The sequence below is a fragment of the Phocoena sinus genome, chromosome 1, assembly GCF_008692025.1.
Source record: "Phocoena sinus isolate mPhoSin1 chromosome 1, mPhoSin1.pri, whole genome shotgun sequence".
NCBI lineage: Eukaryota > Metazoa > Chordata > Mammalia > Artiodactyla > Phocoenidae > Phocoena > Phocoena sinus.
This window is the reverse complement of record NC_045763.1, coordinates 10,690,974-10,702,292: the sequence shown is the minus strand read 5'-3', so window position 1 is coordinate 10,702,292 and position 11,319 is coordinate 10,690,974. Positions and strand designations below refer to the sequence as shown.

The 11,319-nt window shown below is 46.9% G+C and overlaps 1 pseudogene; it reads left to right on the top strand.

Moving 5' to 3' along the window:
- Positions 1 to 352: 352 nt before the first annotated feature.
- The window catches only part of LOC116753341, a 103,050-nt pseudogene continuing 92,083 nt past the window's right edge, over positions 353 to 11,319 (top strand).

The following is an 11,319-nucleotide window of genomic DNA, read 5'->3' as shown; positions in this document are numbered from 1 at the left end:
AAAGGAGTTATTTGAAGAAGGATGAGTTTTTAAATTTAATTTCCTGAAAAAAAACCAAACAAACAAACCTCTGCGTGTGCCCACAGAGTGATGGAAAGAGATGTATCCATTGGATAATTTTTAATTAAGGTGAATGAACCCTCACTAGCTAAAAGGTTTTCTCAGGGGAAAAGTCTCAAACTGTTAACACATCGATATGTTTCTGTCCATCAGCTTTTCCCAGGGTGACAAGGATGGCCTTAATGGCAATTTCAGGGAAGGTTCTTTCTATACCTTCAGGGCTGTTTAGTGATGAGGTCTTAGAAACCATGGAAACTTCTCTGGGGAGGTCAAATTTCAACTGTAGCTCTTAATGACAAATCGTTACCTGGGGTCGTCAAAACAAGTTATACAAGCTGGCTATGTGCTGAGCCAAGATTCAGAGCAGGTACGTGTACCCAAAGCACTGTGTGCCACTGAGGCTTTTAAGGAGGCTCCAGGAAAGGAGTCAAGTAGAAAATATTCAGGTCCGCGTTTATCGTGCACCGTGATATGCCTCATGCTGCATATATAGTATTTCACTTCATTCTCACAATCATCAATGAAGTACGTATCACTAATATTTCTATTTTCCAGATTGGGAAACTGAGGTTCAGAAATGATAAATGACTTGTCCAAGGTCTCTCAACAAATACTTACTGAATACCTGTTGTTTGCCATGAACGGAGCTCACATCTAGTGGGAGAAGCAAACAGCTACAAAGACAAATATATAATTACAAGTTGTGAAAACTGCTAGGAAGAAAAAGTACAGGGAGCCGCAAGAGGGTACGAGAGCTGGTAAGCGCCAACAGTGTATCAAGTCTCAAAGCCACTCGATTGCTAAGCCACACTGAACAATGTAAGATGCAAAAATACATGTTTTCCTTAATAATTATATTCATTTTTTTAGTACTGCCATAAAAAAGTACCACGACTGGGTGGCTAAAAACAACAGAAATTTATTCTCTCACAGTTCTGGAAGCAAAAAGTCTGAAATCAAAGTGTCAGCAGGGTTGGTTCCTTCCTGGGCACACAAAGAGAATCAGTTCCATGTCTCTCTCCGTGTCGCTGCTGACAGCCATGAATCCTTGGCGCTCCTTGGCTTGTATCAATAGATGCATCACTTCAGTTTCCGCCTCCATCTTCACATGGCCATCTCCCTGTGTGTCTGTCTGGGTCTCTTTTCCTCTTCTTATAAGGACACCTCTCATATTGGACTAGAGGTGACTTCATAACTTCATCTTAACTTTGAGTACATCTTCAAAGACTGTATTTCCAAATAAGCCACATTCATAGGTACCGGGGGGTGGGGGATTTAAGACTTCAACATATCTTTTGGGGGTACACATTCAACCTCAAACAATTATCTATATTAGCTTTTCTGGTTTTGCTTTTGTTTCTTCCCCACAGTTTTCAGTATCGCCTCAGAGCCTGAAGGAAGCAGGGCAGGGTTGACCTCCTAGGTCTTAAAAGCAAACCAATCATGGGGGAAAAATGGACAGTTTTAAATTGCTGCTGCTGTCATCAGGGGGCTGAGGGCCAGAGACAGACAGGAAATGAGGCTGAGGATAGAGCTTCTGAGTAACATGTGAGTCTTCTAGCTGCACCCATATACCAAAGGTATCTGTAAAACCTTTCTCAAGACTAACAGCCAGGGCAGACTTTACAGGCTTTTCTTGCAGAGGGCATTTTTAGGAAAGAAGACTCCCACCACCTGCATTTCTGCATTCTGTGGATGGTCACAATAGCAAACCATTAGAACACCTGGGACCATGGAACTACAGAGAGCCAAGTCCATGAGCGGACAGCCTAAAGCTTCATGTAACACAAAGGCTAAACTGAGAAAGTTCCCTACAATCACAGACTGGTACAAGGAGGCAACTGGTCCAAAAAAAGATGTCCATCCCGGGCAATGGAGCGGAACAGCAGTGTGAGAGGCAGGAAATAGAATAAGGGCTGAGAACAAGGGTTCTTAAGTCAGGACACCTAGATGAACTCTGGTCCAAGACGCACTGCTGGCCAGCTCCGTCTAGGGCAAGCTACTGTCCTTCTCTGCATACCAGCAACCTCACCTTCATCTTTAATTCCACGGACCAATTCTGCGGTCCCAGATTGAACCCAGTGTGCCTCCATCCCCATAGCAAATGTTCAGGTGAACCACAGAATAGTTTCAGCTGAGGGTCAGCCAACATTTTCCATAAAGGGTCAGATGGTAAATAGTTTAGGTTTCGCGGGCGCAGTCTCTGTCATAACTACTCAGCTCTGCTGTAAACGGGTGAAAGCAGCCTTGGATAATACATACCCTAGAGAGAACTCAAGCAGGGGTGATTTTCCCCCAGATGACATCTGGCAATGTCTGGAGGCATTTGGGGTTGTCACAACCAGAGGCTGCGTAACAAAGTAGCACAAGCTGGGTGGCTTAAACAATAGAAATGTATTGTCTTATAGTTCTGGAGGCTAGAAGTCCAAAATCAGGACCAAGCAACAGGGTTGGTTGCTTCTGAGGGCTGTGAGGGAGAATCTGTCCCATGCCTGTGTCCTAGCTTCCAGTGATTTGCTGGTACTCTTTGGCATTCCTTGGCTTGCAGACGCATGACCCTAATCTCTGCCTTCACATTCACGAGTTCTCCCTGTGAGCCTGTCTGTGTCCAAATTTCCCCTTCTTATAGGACACCAGTCATATTGGATTAGGGCTTACCCCCAGTGACCCCATCTTAACTAATCACATCTGCAAAGAACCTGTTTCTAAATAAGGTCACATTCTGTGACACTGTCACCAGCAAAGCCCATTAACAATTCCTAAGAAATAAAAAGAGAATCTGGCTAATAAAGTCTAACTTTTTTTTTTCCTTTGTACTTAGTCTAGTTTCACTTGCTCACAGGGTGCCGTGTGCAGAGTCCTGGCACCTGGCCCTTCAGACCAGAGTTCCCAGTGCGAAATGGCTGTGAAGACACCTCCACTCATGGGCCATGTGCAAAAGGGCTGCATCCAACACCTCAATTCAAGATGGTGGCAGTGGACCAGGTGCACATATGCAGCACCGGGCACTGCCATCTGGAAAGGTCGATTTGCTCTGCCCCAGGGAGGTTTGTCTTCATCCATTAACACTCTCATCTTCTGCCCTTTGTCTAGGGGAATGACAGTCTCCAGTCTGGCTGCCATTAGGTGGATTAGTAGCTCCCAATTTATGTAACATATCTCTTCCTATCAGGGGTGTAGGGCATTCAGGAATATACAAGAAGGAATGGGTAAGTGTGTGTTCATCCAATTTACATTCTAATGGCTCTACAAATGCCCGTTCTTGGCCCTTTCCTGATACCCCATAATTTTACAACTCTTGTGACTGAGTTCGCCTGATCTGTTGTTCAGAACCGAGTTAAGTGACACCAGTGTCGACTAAGAATTTGACAGGCTTTCCCCCCCACATCCAACGTCACTCGGGGCTCCTTGAGGGTCAACTGCAGTGCCAGCTTAGGAGCCCCCTGGCCCCGTCATTCTTCATCTATTTGGACCATCTGCCTTTGAGGGCGGTGGCTGGTTATCTGTCATTTCTACCCACCTTTGGGGGCGGCGAGGGCATTCTTTCTTCTAGTGTCCCTCTTATTTGCATACGGTGCACTGATTGGGTCCTAGTTTCCTTGGCTTGCTACCCCTCAGTGGGGGCTGTGGGTCACTCACTGGAGTTAAGAGTCTCCGTGGGGGGTTGGTTAGTCCAGATTCCCCCACTGACAGGTTGACATTGGAGGACCACAGCCAGTAGGTGGGCTTGCCCCTGGGCTTTTTTATCTTCTGACCTTTCCTCCTCTACATCTTGGCTATTAAACATCCAGTATGTAAACTTGACCAGGTGAGAGGTAGAGGTATCTGGTTCTATTTATAGTTTCTGAAGTTTATGCCTAATGTCAGGGGCACTTTGGGAAATGAAATACGACCTCAGGATTGCATCCCCTTCTAATGATTCAGGGTCAGTGATGGTATTGATTCAAAGGCATTTCCTGAGGTGCGGTAGGAATGCCAAAGCGTCTTCTGTTGGCTCCTGGTTGATTTCCTTTATTTTGTTCCAGCTGACAAGTTTCTTTCCTGCTGCCTGAATTCCCTTTAGGATCATATTTTTATAACGGGTCAGCCTCTGTCTTCCACCCGCTTCTCCACTGTCTCAGTGGTCCCAGTTGTGTTCATTATCTGGGACCACTTGATTCCCTGGTCTGAAAATAGCATGACCTGCATTGTTTCCGTTTTCTCTGTCTGTTTCCTCTCAGGCTTTTGAAAAGACTGTGGCCTTTTCTTCCCCCATTAAGAGTACATTGAGGAGGCTCTGGACGTCAGCCCAGGTGGCGTCATGGGTGTGAAACGTTCCCCTAATCAGATTCAGGAACCTCTCCGGATCTTCCCTCAACCCCTTACTATGACTTTCCAGTTACACAAGTGGTAAATGGGACATGTACCTGCTTGAGGCCTGCTTCTCCATAGGGGGCCTGCCTCAAAGGGAGTACTTTTCCTGGTAGGTTGGACCCTGGCTCGTAATTAGTCCTGCTTTGCGTAGTAGCTGGACTAGGTTCTGGAAGAGGGGGCTGGTGTGGAGAGGCCCTTTGGGCCTGTTGCCCAAAGATGAGGAAGGCCCTCAGGGGAGAGTCAAGGACTGATATTACCTCAGTGGAGGAGCGACCACCTCCCTCTTGAAGAACTTTGTTCTGATATAAGGCCATAAAAAGCTGTACATAGAGAATTTCATCCCATTTCCTTTGTCTCTGGTATAGCAGTCCAATTGTTAAATGGTGTTGTGATTTAGAGACTCACTGACGGGCCAACTTTCTCCATCTCCCAGCTGGTACTGGGGCCAGGCTGTACTACATAGGAAGATTAAATGCTACCCATAGAAACAGGGCCCCTGGAGCATGATTGTATAGAAACCACGATATATTCCGGTCACCCCAACCTAGGAAGGAGCCTCTCCCAAATGCTGAAGAAGAATGGTCCATGGAAGGGAGCAGTTTTATGCGGGAAAAAGGCTGGCGGGATACACAGTAACCGCCCAGACCCAAGTCACAGAAGCAAGAAGCCTACCCCCAAGGATTTTGGCCCAAAAGGTGGAGCTGATAGCCCTCACCTGAGTTGGCTCAGGAAAGGGGAGATCTTCTGTGTTTACACAGACTCCCGGTATGCATATGCCATTCTACATGCACACGGGACTGTTTGGGAGGAAAAAGGTATGCTTACTGTGGAGAATAAACGGGTGAAACATGGCTTAAGCATACTGAAGCTCTTAGAAGCAGTACAGCTTCCAAAAGAGATGGCAGTGTTTCACTGTAGGGGTCACCAAAAGGGGGTGCAGAGGTAATAAAGGGAAAGAGTAAGGTGGACACAACTGCCAAAAGGGTGGCCCTAGAACCAGTAACTTGGCAACTACCCCTCAAACCTTGAAGGCCAGATCCATCCAATTACTGCCCGGTCGACACAAAGGAAGAATTAGACAAAGCCCAAAAATGGGCTTTGCTAGAGATCTGGGAGGCCATGGGTGGCTAGCTAGTGAACATGAGCGATACTTTTTTCCTGAAATGCAGCTTGTCAAGCCATCAGGGAGGCTTATCAAGGAACTCACTACAGGAGGAAAGTCCTATATAATTGGTTACTTGAGGTCATGGTGACTCCTGGCATGAAAAGTATCATCAGTGGGATAGTCAAGGCGTGCCCCCATTTACACAATGAACAATTCCAGCACCAGATGCCTCCAGAGGCCCCCAGATAAGGCCTGTTCAGACCAGAAGGACACACCCTGGAGAAGACTGACATTGATTTCACTGTCATGCCAAGGTACCGGGTAATTTCAGATATCTCTTGGTGCTGGTAGACATATTTTCTGGGTGGATAGAAGTATTCCCCGATAGAACTGAAAGAGCAGCTGAAGTGGCTAAGGCATTACTCAAATAATCCCCAGGTTTGGGCTCCCAGGATCCCTGCAAAGCAATAATGGTCCAACATTTGTGTCTCAAGTGACAAAGGGGATAGCATGCGTCCTGGGCCTAAACTGGACCTTGCACTCAGCCTGGAGACCCCAACCATTGGAGAAAGTAGAGAGAACCCATCAGACCTTGAAATGGGCCTTAGCCAAGCTATGTCAGGGAACTCAACAAAATTGAGTTAAGTTGCTTCTCACTGCCCTACTCCACACGTGGTTATCCCCAAGGGATAAGTTCAAGTTAAAAGCCTTTGAACTTACGTATGGTAGATCCATTCCCCACCCATGAGAGAAGGGGCAACTTAGCTCCCTTGAAATGGAACAGCTCAAGTGTGCCCTCCAGGTAGGAGAAACCAGGAACGCTCTCACAGAATAAGGATGTGCACATCTGCAGACCTGGCTCTCCACCCTTTCTGGCCAGGAGCCTGGGTGAACCTAAGAACCTGAAAAACTGGCAGCCTGAAAGCCCAGCTCACCCCTAAGTGGAACAGACCCCCAGTCCGTGATCTCTAGCACCCATTCTGCCCTGAAGATGCAGGGGGTGGCTCCATGTGTGCACCACACTCTAGTGAAGGGGGCCCCAGACTCCAGACAACCAGGGGCAATAGACCCCTGACTACTCGTGTGAACCTCTTTCTGACCTGAAGCTTCTCTTCTGAAAAATAACAGAAAAACAACAAAGCGTGACCAGGGAGATCCAGGCCCTGGCAGTGAGCCTCAGCGTCAGGGCACACTCGCCCACAGGCAAGACCGAGATACCTTCATTTTCTGCCTTGTCTCCAAAAGGTTAGAGAAATGGCCCAGGCCTGGTGACCATCACACAGTTCTAAAGGCAGCTGGGGAGCACTTCTGCTCCTTTGCCTGGGTTACGATGACACCCACGCTCAGCAGGAAACAGTTACAGAAAATGGACCTGCACCCTCAGCTCCCCTCAGCACCCCCAGAGAATAAGTAGGACAAATGACAGAGGAGGGATGTGTCACTGGCAAAGCTCATTAAGAATTCTTGGGGAATAAAAATCAAATCCGGGTAATAAAGTCTAACATTTTGTCTCCTTTGTGCTTAGTCTGGTGTCACTCCTCATAGGGTGCCCGGGCAGAGGCCTTGTACCTGGCCCTTCAGAACAGAGTTCCTAGCACCAAATGGCTGCGTGGACACCTCAGCTCGGCAGGCCAGGTGCAGAAACCCTGCACACAGCACTGCAATTCAAGACGGCGGTGGCAGGCCGTGTGCAGAGAGGCCGTGCCAGGCACTGTGATCTGGAGCCCTGAGCAGCCCCGCTGCACCCGCCCTGCAAGAACTCTGCCCCTCCCTTCCCCACTGCCCAGAACCTATAAAGTAGCCCCACCCACCGCCTGTCTGGAGAGCATGTGCTTTAGAGCTCATACTTCTCTAATCTTTGATTAAAGAATAATGCTCTCCTTGGCTTCTGAACCAAACTAGGTCTCATTTTACTGGTGCTAGTGACACTGGTGAGGAGGATTCTTGTTGGGGCTCCACTCGAAAGGGTCATTGGTGACAATACTAGTGGTTAAGACTTTAACATATGAATTTGGGTGAGCACAATTCAGCCCCAAAGATGGAACTACTGATGTTCAGCAAGTAGACTCCAGAGACCTGTTAAACATCCTGCAATGCACAGGGCAGCCACTCAGCAAAGAACCAGTCAGCCCAAATGTCATTTATGCCAAGACTGAGATGCCCTGGTGTAGATCTGTCCTGGGTGGGTCACTTTCCAACAGAATTGCTCCCTGGGAAAGGGCAAAACAACCATTTGTAAAGAAACTTTCCATTTTCATTCTGAGCTTCCTTGTGTCCAAAAGCTTTGGTTATTTTTGTTAAGGTTTACCCAAATCATCTTTTAAGTGCAAAATTCCTTCCACCATCTTCATATTCAGTTCCCAACCTTTATCTGCAGTGCTTCAAAATTCTCAAGGAGTATTGCTGATGTTTTATTTTCTGTACCTTGATGTGTGCAGAGGTGGATTAATACTACTTCTAAAGAAATTCATTTTCTCCTCTCTCACAACAAAGGTGATACACAGGAGAAATAAATTACAGGAAACAACCATTAGTACAAGAGTGAGTTCCACCAGCTGCAGCAGAAGGGACCCAGCCTGTGGTTGCTTTAACTTATATATATTTCAACAGGGAGGCCAAGTGGTAAATAAAAATTAAATTAACATTTAAATGAACTCTGACTGCATTTGAGGATTTTTGTTATTCATATGGTTAAGTGTTACACTAAAAAGAGAAACGATTTATATTCAAATTACCTATTACACAACCACTTAGCACAAATAATTAGCAATGTAAGTCAACTCTTTCATTCCTAGCATCTCTCCCACCCCAGCGTTTTTTTCCCCTTAGTGACCAAAAACATGAGGAAACTGCTCTCAAATGAGAAATAAAAGAGCAGATTTTAAATTACTTCCCCTCCTAACTTCTGTACAAAATCAAAGTTTATCATGAGTCGATGCAAATGAAAGCAAAAGCGTTTCTTCTCAGGGGGTGGAAAAGCATATTTCAGACCACCTCATTCAACACCTTCATTTCATTGATGAGAAAATTGAGGCCCACGAGGAACAGGGAAGAGCAAAATCTGACTCCATGTTGGATCTGTTTCTTTTACTTTAACCTTTGCTTTTCGTTTCTTTTGTTATTATAATCATACATAATGGCCTGCCTCAGGGAACCCTGCCCCTCGGCCTGAATGTTAAACTAAAATGCCTCTGTTCAGCTCACAGGGAGATATTCTGACCCTGCCCACCTGTGAATGGCTGCAGAAAAGAAGAAGTTAATACATTCCCTCCCTGAGGCTGGCCAAGCCAGGAGATGTTTTGCAAGACTTATGGCCTTTTTACTTTACTTTCTCACCTTCTCTCCCTCTCTGTTCTATGAAAGAAACTGGTATCCAGACCCCTATAAGATGGTACTCTGGGACATTAGTCTGCCAGCTTCTCGGACACCTGGCTTTCTGAATAAAGTTGCTATTCTTTGCCTCAACACCTCATCTCCCGATTATTGGCCTGTCATGAGGCAAGCAGACTGAGCTTGGATTCGGTAACACACAGAGAAGCAATGTGTCCAAGGACACAGAGGAAGTTAGCAGCAGATACTAGCCTGGAGCTGCAGTCCCCACATGTCAGTCCACTGCTACGAGATGCGGTTGGGGTTCTTCTAGACATCTCATCAATGCCTACAAGCCCCAAAGACATTTGAGACCAGTTCTACCCTTAGACCTGGAGGAGAGGGGCCCTGCCCTGGGCTGCACACTATAGAGGACTTTGATCTTGCCCTTCCCTGGCTGAGCCCTCCCACAGGCAGAGTCCACAGGGCATGTGGGCATGTGCCCACCCAGAGCCTGCCGTCCCCACCTGTCCGGACCTTCAAGTGCCCAGGATATCAGAAGTCCTGCCAAATGACACTAAGCTTCCTCCCAAGACTGGGGCACACTCTTCCCCAAGTTGATTCCAGGAGAGGATCACACCACTGACTCAGCATGCCTGCACCCCAACCCCCAGACTGAGGGATGGTGAAGGGTGGTGGTTTGCAGAGTATGCGGACAGATTTTGGGCGTTCAGGTTAGGCTGTCCAGGTGCTATGCCGGAGGCTCCTTGTGTGGCAGAACAGAGCCAGGGCCAGGGCCTGGCAGCTCAGGAGCTGGAGGCCTTGGGGACAGGAGCCTGCATCCCCAAGTAGCCACCAGCCAGTGCAGACCTTAGCAGAGTTCAGAATCCTATGTTAGAACCTGGCTCTTCCAGGTCAGTATGTAGGTGCATCTGCAGGGTAGGAGGATGGCATGGATCGCACTTAATAATTTGTCAGCTTGATGGATAACTTTTAAATATTTAGACAGAGTATATGGATCTTTCTTTGTACTATTGTCCTGGGCCCCACAAATGTTAGGGGTAAGGTAATCTGCGACACGTCAGAGGCCTGCGGGCTGGATTGGGCCAGCAGAAGTGTTTTGTTCTGTTTTTGGAAGGTTGGCCAAAATAAATAAATAGATAAATAGATTAAGATGTAATGAAATGAAATGAAATAGTAAAGATTCCGAATGTCCTTAGCTCCTGACCACACAGAGCTCACGCACACATTTGTTCCCATGCACTAGTTTGTGGCCACTGCTTAGTTCTTCAGCTCTATTCACATGTACACACTGAATCATTCCTGTCCCCAGTCTTTGTGAACTTGCTGTCTTGGGTTCTCAGATTTCAGCAAGTATTAAAAATATTATCAGTCCCTCTCTCTCTCCTCTCACACATGGCTCTAGCTGCATTCCTTTGCAGAGTTAATCACAGGAGACTTGGGTGGGAGTCTCCTTTCTCCTCCATTGTGTTAATCCCCCATCATTCGCTGTGCTTTAGCCCATCCTGCCCTGACCTGCAGAAGGGTAACTATGTACATTCAGAACCAACCTTGATTAGGAAAGGCTCCTGCCAGTGCCTTCCACCCAGTGGGAAAATGGCCTTTAGAAGCAGTGACTTTTGCCTAGCAGGAGTAAATTCAGTAAGGCAAGGAAACCCAAAACATGTCTGCAGAATCTTACGAAATCTTTCACAGAAAGACTTCTGTTAGCTCCTGACAGCAGCACCCCTTGGCCCTCTTGGAATCCAGGGGTCTGGCAAAGCCCAGAAAGTATGTCAGTGTGCCAGGCCCCACAACTTCTCCCTGATCCTTCAGCCAAACAATCCCCCCAAACTCCAATGCACGGTGACTGAAGCACAGACATCAGGGAAGTCTTGACTTCTAGTTCTGAAAACAGAGTGAATCCCAGTTTAGCCTCATCTGAGATCCTCTAAATGCACGTAAGAGTGCCTTCTGCAATTAAACTCTATGTCCCGAGTCCCTTTTCTATGACTGCCTTGTGCCTGACGTCTTTTTCTATTATATGATTGTACATGTGGGCTTCAATCTGGCCCTGCAAGAAAAAGAAAGCCCGGGGTTCTTGCATGGTGGGGTTCATGTCTATGAAAATCACCACAGGAAAACAGAAATTTCCCACAGGTTGCAGTCAGGTGGACGCTGGTTTGACTCCTGACTCAACCTCTGAGTGGCTGTGAGATCCTGGGCAGATTACCTAATCTCTCTGTTCTTCTGTCCCCCTCCTCTGTACAATGGAATGGTGACACCTCTCTCTGAGGATCTGTAGCACTTAGATAAGATATGGGCCATGGCTGTTTTCATGGTTTAGGTGAATCTAACATGGTTCAGTAGCACATCGGTGTTATTAACCAAATGCATTAAAATAATCTGCGCAGCCCATGGCCTCAAAAGTGAGCGAGACGTGTAAAAAAATGTATGACCTTTTGAACAAGCACACATATACGGTAAGTTCA